This window comes from Punica granatum, chromosome 4 (genome assembly GCF_007655135.1).
Source record: "Punica granatum isolate Tunisia-2019 chromosome 4, ASM765513v2, whole genome shotgun sequence".
In the NCBI taxonomy this organism is placed as follows: Eukaryota; Viridiplantae; Streptophyta; class Magnoliopsida; order Myrtales; family Lythraceae; genus Punica; species Punica granatum.
This window is the reverse complement of record NC_045130.1, coordinates 31,198,541-31,208,035: the sequence shown is the minus strand read 5'-3', so window position 1 is coordinate 31,208,035 and position 9,495 is coordinate 31,198,541. Positions and strand designations below refer to the sequence as shown.

General features: G+C 36.5%; 1 long non-coding RNA gene across 1 annotated transcript; it reads right to left on the bottom strand.

The window, feature by feature from the left end:
• Window positions 1–362: 362 nt before the first annotated feature.
• Window positions 363–1,485, bottom strand: LOC116203108. The gene is made up of 2 exons (XR_004156209.1): window positions 1,355–1,485; window positions 363–1,198 (listed from the first exon to the last, which is right to left on the bottom strand). It is a non-coding gene; the product is annotated as an uncharacterized LOC116203108 (long non-coding RNA).
• Window positions 1,486–9,495: the final 8,010 nt, after the last annotated feature.

The following is a 9,495-nucleotide window of genomic DNA, read 5'->3' as shown; positions in this document are numbered from 1 at the left end:
TCAGTCAGATAAGAATGCTAGAGTTAGAGACCGAACTTGAGCGGGGTTGAAAGGTCGTCTGACTTAGAAGGAAGGCAGGTGATCGGCTTATGCAAGTGGCGAGCCAAGGCAAAGAAAGGAAGACGGGCGAGGGTTGAAGGACATTTTGGTGGGCGTAAAGCGAACGGTAGTTTTCTTAGAGGGGCAGGGGCAATTCAAGAAATACGAAAATATGGTATTAACCCCACTCTTTGTATTTCAGAGCGGTTGGGGCAATTCGGGAAATACGAAAATATGGGATTACCTACTCTTTTTATTGTCGGGTAGATATATATATATATATATATATATATATTTATTTAAGTTAATGGTTAACAGTGTTCTTGATTAATTGCTTCACATGTTTTTCTTTTTTCTTTTGCAATAAAGAAGGCATGTATGTCTAATACAAAGAAAGTGCATGAACTAAAATAGAGATCACATAAATCTAGCTGATGAGAATTGAACTCATGATCCCTTAATTCCAAGCCGGTGCCTTGTGCGATTACTAATAGTCTAATATCCTTTCTCATTTAATGCTTCACATATTATTTCGAGCATGGTTGTCAGAATCATGATTCAAATCGTAGAATCGTATGATTCTAATATTTGGAGGGGGGAACCGATTCCGATTCTAAGGGCTAAGTCGGAATACCTAGAATCGGTGGTGAATTGGGCCAAGAATCGTGGAATCACAGAATCGGACTGACTCTGCGATTCCGGGTTCAACCAAGACTCGGGCCAAGCCCAGCCCAGAGTCAGGCTGAAACCCAAACCAGACACGGGCCGAAGCCCAACTCCTTTTTGTTTGCCCCCCTTTCTTCCAGATTCAGTCCAATCCCACCCTTTCTTCTTCACCCTTTTATCTCGATCGATGACTCCAGTCCCCTAGTCACCCGGCTCTTCACCCTTTCTTCGACCCAGTACTTTCACGGCTTCACCGTCCGAGCTTCGATTGAGAGATAAAGCTAGTCTATTCGTTTCGTTATGGGGAATCAATGCTCCAGGCCGGTTTCATGAGATTTCTGAGGTAAAAGGTTCCACTCGAGGAGCTCCGTAGGAAGGGAGAGCAGAATCATATCTGGCAGTGGTTCTTTGGATCAATCACAGATTCTCGGCCCCGTCAGCTTCCATTCCAGGCGATTGCAGCGAAGAATTGATTTGAAACGAATCACTTCGTCTAGCAGACCAGGTAAGAAAAGCGGGAAAATCAATAGAGCCAAATAGATCAAAACCCAGGCTCCAATGAAACGGAATCAGTAACTCAAGAGCAATTCGAGAATTGTATCTCACACAGTGGAGGGATCTGAAGGAGGAGGAGGAGGAAGTGAATTACCGGAATTGACTCCTTGACGGCGATGCCGATTGCAGTCTCAAGAAGCAGAACCAAGCCGCATAGTACTTGAACGGAAGGCCTGCAAATCTATACGACAGTGATTGGATGCTGGTTGTTCTTCCTCCTCGTCTGTTTCATTGAAATGAAATCCCCCATTCACGTTTTGGCGAAGACGGATATGAAACGCGAAACGTTTCGGTAAATCTGATTGGGCCAGGAAAACTACAGTGCTTTTGGGCCCTTTCTTCGTCAAAATACATTGTGGGCTTAACCAGCCCATAAAATTCTACGTACCTTTTGCCCCCTGCATTCGTATGACTAGATATAATTATGCTAGACATGAATCCGTACTATGCAGCGAAATTATCAAGACAAAGTAATGTATACAGTTAATGAACTAATCTTAATAATGAACCCACCTGAGTCACGCAAACACAAATATATATATATATATATATATATATATATATATATGTTATTTTTTAATTACAGGTAGAATATTACGATTCACGATTCAACGACCCTCGACCGATTCTAAGTAGAATTACGATTCTGACGACCTTGATTTCGAGGAAAGTAATTTCTCATCATCACTTCATGTCAGATATTTTCAGTATAGTTCTCGATTCAGATAAAATGGATTATATCTTTTTCAGCATCTTTTATTATTATCGTATTTTTTTAACAGGAATAGGACAGAAACTAGCTTCCAGGGTATGGTATCAAAAATTTAATAAAATTTTTCACGAGGGGGAAATTAATACGAAATCATCTAAAATAGAGTATGTTCTGTAAGAGAAACTTCGACCAATAAACAGAGCTTGTCGCGATACATTCCGTTATTAATTCGTTGCGTACTATTTACATTTGCTCGTTCATAACGTAGACAGTTTTCATGGACATTGACATTCAAATTTGTCCGTCGATTGTTGATTCTTTTTTTTTTAACAATATTCTAGAAAACAATTACTTGAAGTACATAAAAATTGATGCGAATATGATTATCATACGGTGTGCCACCTGTGAAATTCTATTAATCGCTTCAAGTGTCCTTAATTTAACTCCGTCTATTAACACTGGCAACTTTTATTCCGATCGTCATTTTCCTAAAATCAAATTTTGTTAATAATCTTTATTTCCTTGAATGATCATATCACTCACATAAAGCGACGTAAATTTGATAAAAAGTGGTGCATCGAGAAAAATTTTCGACAACCATTATATTACAACTACAATTTGGTAGACGTTCAAAATAAAGGCTCATGTATTTGCAAACTAATTTATCCGGATTCTCCCTTCTCTTAATGCTTAGGATTCATTATTATTTATGAAAGATGACAATATTAATTTAATTCAACGCCAGGGTTTTAGCAAGGCTGTCAAAATTTTTGGAAGATTATAGTGCAAGAGAATATGCCATCCATCGGATGTTCTTCGCATTGCTTCTTGTTACTCCCGAAATAAAGCTTGCATTAAGGGAAAGGAATATCAATGAATCATCATTTTCATGTACTGGGCAAGAAATTTTTCTTATTCATTCCAAAAATTGAGCGACATTCGAGGAAATGAATGATATTTCACTAAGGTAAGTTGTTCATGGCTTATATTAGTGATTCAACTTATCTCTAACTCAAAAACTCGAATTGATAGGATGGTAAATCAAATCTTCTTATATTCTCACAATACTCTCATTTTTTTTCCTATGTGGAATATTTTCTTTTTCGATAATTGTTGTTTCTATTGCTCAACTCAAAATATATACAAAGTTCTGAACATCAAAAGTAAACTCCACACTATATTTACCTTTGCGGAATTTTAACTCTAAAAGAAGGTACATTTATAGAATGCTCAAACCCCCGGCACTAGTCATCTCTTTCAAACACATTTTCATAAAAAAAAAATGCCTCCCTAAAATATTTATCCATATTCTATACAAACTAAAATCTATCATATAAAATCAAAGATAATGTAGCACAGTGGTGCATGCCCTTATGTAGTAATCAAAAGATTCAAGATTCATTACTTAATTGAACTATCCATGTCTCTTTACCGAATATTAAAAATTTTATTTCATTATACTAAGTCGTGAATCTCCCTTACTCTCGAAAAATTTATCATATACATCTATTATTTATTACATACTATATTATTAATAATATTATTACATATATAAAAGTGTAGAAATAACTATTATACTTCTCCTAACTCAAAATCCGCATTTGCTTTTTAATATGTGTGGGCACTTCCTAATTAATAATTTTGTTCACTCAACGTGTGTGGACATTTTCGTAATCTTTATTCGAGGCTTTCAGCGTATGTGGACAATCTTCTAATCAGTACCACTTAATTATTGTGCGGGCCAATAACTCAGATAGATTTGAAAAATATTTGAATAATTTATATAGTTAAGTTTAAGTAATTGGACCTTTGCAATAATCTATACATGCATTAATGAGGGGATAAAATCAAAAAAGTGTTTTCAAAAAATATATAGAAAATTCAAATTCATTAATGCATGGGACTCAAAGAGACAAGCAACCTCGGGTTGAGAGCCTGCTCAAGAAGCATATATGGCAGCCTTTTATTGAACAAATAGAGCAATTGCCTCGTAAAAGTCAAAATTAATATATATATATATATATATATTCCATGGTTAACTTCATTTTGAATCTTTTAGGGGAAAACAAACTTGTATCTTTAGAAACGTACATTTTCCAAATTTTTACCTCAACTTTAAATAATCACTATGTTTTTACGTACATAATCTATCTTTATTTTAATTATTAAATTTAAACTAATATTACGCAATTATTCATATGAAAATTCATATGATTAAGAAATTTCTTTTTATTGAGTTATATGTAATATAACATAAATACTACATCATATTCAGGTTTCATTTTATATTATATATATATATATATATATATATATCTCAAATCTGCTTAGAATATTAAATTGATCGAACTTATAGGATAGGTTTCATATATTAGATCATACATTAGATCAACGAAGTTATAAATAACATGTCCATGAGTTCTACCAAACTTAATGAGTTCAACGATGCTTATAAAACTAATAGATATTAATTCATATAAAAATAAATAAATATTAAATTGATTAAACATGTGAAAATAAATTTAAAACTGACTTAGTCAATGTGTATCTGGTTTGACTAAAACTCAAATGAGAACATCAATTCTTAATTATAAAAATAATAAAAATATTAACTTAAAAATATACATCCAATAAATCTAATAACAAGAAATATTTTCCTATTTTTAATTCATTCAAAGAAACTTGTGTATAGTCCGTCTTTATCTTTAATTGGATGGAAATTTCGTTTTTAGATAAGCTGAAATAGATATCAGTTTCAATAGTTTTGCCATCTAAAATTATAGGGAAAAGTATAAAAACCCCGCTTGTATTTTGCGGTTGGGACAAATAGCACCCCGTTCTTCTCCTAGAGACATATAACACCCTATTCTTTATTCCGTCAAACATATGGGGTAACATTGTTAAATTTCTTTTCAATAGACCATTTTGCCCTCAATACAATTAAGCCATTTTTCAAATAATTTTTTTCTTTCGCTTTCCAATCTGAGAACCAGCTTAGGGTAAATATCAAGGGAAAACTTCGACTGCTGAAATAGTGCAAAGCTTCTCCTGCTCAGTGATTCGGAAGGGAATTGGAAAGCTACCTCTGGAAGGACTCAACGAGGCTACCGTGAAGGTTTAGGACAAGGAGAGGTTCCCCGATCAAGAATCAGTAGACTTTGGCATAGTGACTTTCGGTGGAGGTAATTTCACTTGAATCCGAACTTGATATCTCTAATCACATTTTGTTTAATCGAACTAAGAACATTGTCGAGCTAATCTCGGTTTTACAAGTTGTGTTATATATGTCGTTGAGCTGATCTTGATGGAGGTGAGGAAGAGGAAGAAGGGGAAAACTACTGACGCATGTTGTCTTTCCCTTTCGGTGGCTGTGTTGTTCTTATTGTTGTATGATGCTTTCACTGTTCTCTTGATTTCTATTTTTTTTCTTTGTGGATGTTTCTTCTGTGCTCGACTGTGTAATAATCGGTAAGAATATTGTTGTTCATTGCAAGTTACAACAATTTGTTTCGGTATGAATCTTGTTGTTCATGGAACTCAGGTGAAGTTCGTCTTTCGGTTTTTTGTCGTCTGCCGATGCCTTTCCATTGAGCTTTCGAAGGAAAATCAGATGTTGATGTGGAAAACAGTACATTGTTATCTCTAAAAACTAAATATTGTCTGCAGCACATAAATGTTGTCGATGCAAGATCAGCTTTCTTAACACCAATAACATGAATACGCAGTAAACCTTGATCCCAACTGTACGGAATCTGTGCGAGACATTAAACTGCCGATTTTCGAGCTCCAGAAGTCCTTTGCTTGGTTTCTTGATCAGAACAATTCTCAACTAGCCTTTAAGTTCTTTTTTTAGTAATGGCAAAGACATCATAATTTCAAAGGAAATTTCTGACAGAATAAATGTGAAAACGGTCATTATTATTTTTCCTGTGATGGGTATGCAGAAGGAGACATGGAAGCACGTTGGCTCACTTGTCGTTCCAGAGCCTCGGAGTAGTCTATGGCCGTATAAGCACGGCTCCCTTATATGTTTTCCGAATGATCCTGACATAAGAATTCATATCAAATCAAACAGCGTATGAGTTCTTTTCTTTCATCTTTTGGACTCTCACCATCATTTCCTTGCTCAAGTACGCATTCATAGTTCTCAGGGCCGACGATGATGGAGAAGGTAAAAAAACCAGTAATCTCGTCTCATACCTATGTAATTATATAGTAATAGATAGGTCATAGCGTATTGCCTTCATCTAGTCAACTTAATTTTACTAGATCAGCTAGCAATGGCACATCAAAAATTGAAATTTCATCTCGTATTGAAACTTCATAAATTGGGACAGGAGTATCGAGCAATGAATACATTCAAAGTCGAAGCTTTCAGATCACTTTGTCATAAAACTTTTACTAGTAATTTACTTCCGCAAACCTTTTATAGGTGGTACTTTTGCTCTGTACTTGTTACCGTGCAGGCACGCGAAAGTTGGCCCCCTGCCCTGCGACAAGAGTGCTGATGAAGTTATGCATTTGGATGAGAACCTAGAAAAAAAGAGCAAGAGGGATTCGAGAACTCAGAGGGCCCTTCAATAGTATAAGAGCAGCCACTACTTGATGTTGTTCTTGGCTTTATTCAGTGCTTGTATGATAATCAACGATGGGGTCTTCACATCATTGGGACACATCAGGCCAATGTTGTTTTGTGTTAGGACAAATCACACCTTACGAGGGTAATTTTGGAATTTATAAATATTTTATTTAAAAAAAAAAAGTTTATGATGGTAAAACTAATGGAAGTATCCCCTATGTCTGACGGAGTAAAGAACATGGTGTTATATGTCCCTGAGAAAAGAACATGGTGCTATTTGTCCCAACTACAAAGCACAATGGGGGTTTTTGTATTTTTTTCAAAATTATAATTGAGGTATATTTATGTTTGCTTCATTTAAAAAAGTAAGTTCCCAAACGAAAATGGTAATGAAATACAAAAAAATAAAATAATCATATTTTATAGGGATTAACATGATCATTTTCCCATCATTTCTATTGTTTTAAAGTTAATTTAACTGTAGCAAGTATACTTATATTTTTTTCAAATTTGATCAAGTAATATGCTCGAACCTCCTTTTATTTCTTAACTATTTCCATATTAGAATTTAGTATATATATAATGTTTTTAATAATTGATTAACATAATTATCTTTTCGAAATAAATTAATCAAATTAAACATTTTACCTTATTTTCTGTATCTTTTTACTTTTTCAGAGTGTACACTGGCATTTGGAAGTCCCACGAACCTCGACTAATCTAATTTGAGTCGGATTGGCCCACTATGGGAACATAATTCTTTCAGTATGGATTTTCTCCATTCACAACATTCGAACTTGAAATTTTATTTAAGGAGAACATGCCAAATCGCTTGAACAAATCCATGTTGATTGTTGTTGGGGAGGGATGTACTCAACCAAACAATAACGCAGCGATTAATCTTCCTCTTCTACTAGTGTAATCGAGATAGGAACTAATCAAATCAACCAACAAGCAGTAAAGTAAAAGAACACCAATAATTTTACGTGGAAAACCCCGATGTGGGGAAAAACCACGGGACCAACTCCGAATCAACGATCCACTATGAATGAAGGTTATACAATGTCTTTCATCAAGGGTAAACCCTTGGATCACCAAACTCAAGAGAAACACTCTCTTGGATCACCCAAACACTAAATTCGTCACCCACACCGGGTGGTTCACAAAATCAGCTGAAACAACACCTACAGAGCTCTAATAGGAATTATGACCGTTCAGAACTTAGCCCCACGTGTTGTGAAGCTGCTGTCAAAATTTCGTCCCAATCGGAGTTCGTTTGACGTCCCGATCGAGGGTTGATCTAGCTCTAGTCGCACAGAAAAACAGCTCTCTGTTCTCTGTATTCTACTGCTTCTCTGTACTGTTCTGCTGTCTCAATTCTGCCGCCTCTTACCCAGCTAATTTAGCTGAAAATTAACCCTAACAAAAGTGGGTCCTTGGACCTATTAAAGCCCGATAAAAACCCAATACAATTTGAGCCCAACTTCCTCCAAATTGGAGGGATACCCAACAAACTCCCCCTCCCGACTATTTGGAGGCTTCGAGCATACCGGCTATACTTCGGCAAACATGAAGTTTCTCCCTAGCGAGAGGTTTTGTCATCATATCAGCTCCATTCTCATCAGTATGCACTTTGTCTAGCTTCACCAACTTAGACTCCAATACATCTCTAATCCAATGAAACTTAATATCGATATGCTTCAACCTCGAATGGAAAGTGGGATTCTTGCAAAGATGAATGGCGCTTTGACTATCACAGTATAGAATATACCTTTCTTGCTTCAAGCTCAACTCCTGCAAAAACTTTTGCAACCACAACATCTCCTTGCAACCTTCGGTCACCGCAATGTATTCGGCTTCCGTTGTAGACAAAGCGATGCACTTTTGAAGCCTTGATTGCCATGAGATAGCTCCCCCTGCAAAAGTCATCAAGTATCCCGAAGTGGATTTCCGGGAATCGATATCTCCTGCCATATCTGCATCCGTGTCGCCCACTAACTCCGGCTTACCAGTGCCAAAGTGTAAACACACCTTGGATGTTCCTCTGAGATACCTCAGAATCCACTTAACTGCATTCCAATGCTCTTTCCCCGGATTGGAGAGAAAACGACTAACCACACCAACAAAATGAGCGATATCTGGCCTTGTACAGACCATGGCATACATTAAACTTCCTACAGCTGATGAGTAAGGAACTTTCTTCATCTCTTTTTTCTCCTTCTCACTTGTAGGACATTGCTTCGAGCTAAGTTTGAAATGAGAAGCAAGTGGTGATGAAACTGGTTTAGCATTACCCATGTTGAACCGATCCAAAATCTTCTCGATGTACTTCTCTTGAGAAAGCCAAATTTTTCCACTTGATCTGTCACTAGAAATATGCATCCCAAGGATCTGCTTTGCCGGTCCTAAATCCTTCATGGCAAAGGACTTGTTGAGCTTCTTCTTCAACTCTGCAATCTTGCTCATATCATGACCAACAAGTAGCATATCATCCACATATAACAGTAAAATGATAAAATCACCATCCGAGAATTGTTTCATGAACACACAATGATCTGAAGTTGTCCGTGTGTAGCCATGGCTCAACATGAAAGAGTCAAACTTTTTGTACCACTGCCGAGGTGCTTGCTTAAGCCCATACAAGCTCTTCCTCAGCTTGCACACCAAATGCTCCTTACCTTTAACTTGGAATCCTTCAGGCTGCTCCATATATATTTCTTCCTCCAAGTCACCATGTAGGAAAGCCGTTTTTACATCGAGCTGCTCGATCTCCAAATTCAGACTAGCTGCCAGTGCGAGAACAATTCGGATCGATAACATCTTGACAACGGGCGAGAAGATCTCCTCGAAGTCAACTCCTTTCTACTGGTTGAAACCTTTCACTACCAGTCGAGCTTTGTATCGAGGTCGTGAGTTCTCTGTCTTCAACTTGTAGACCCATTTG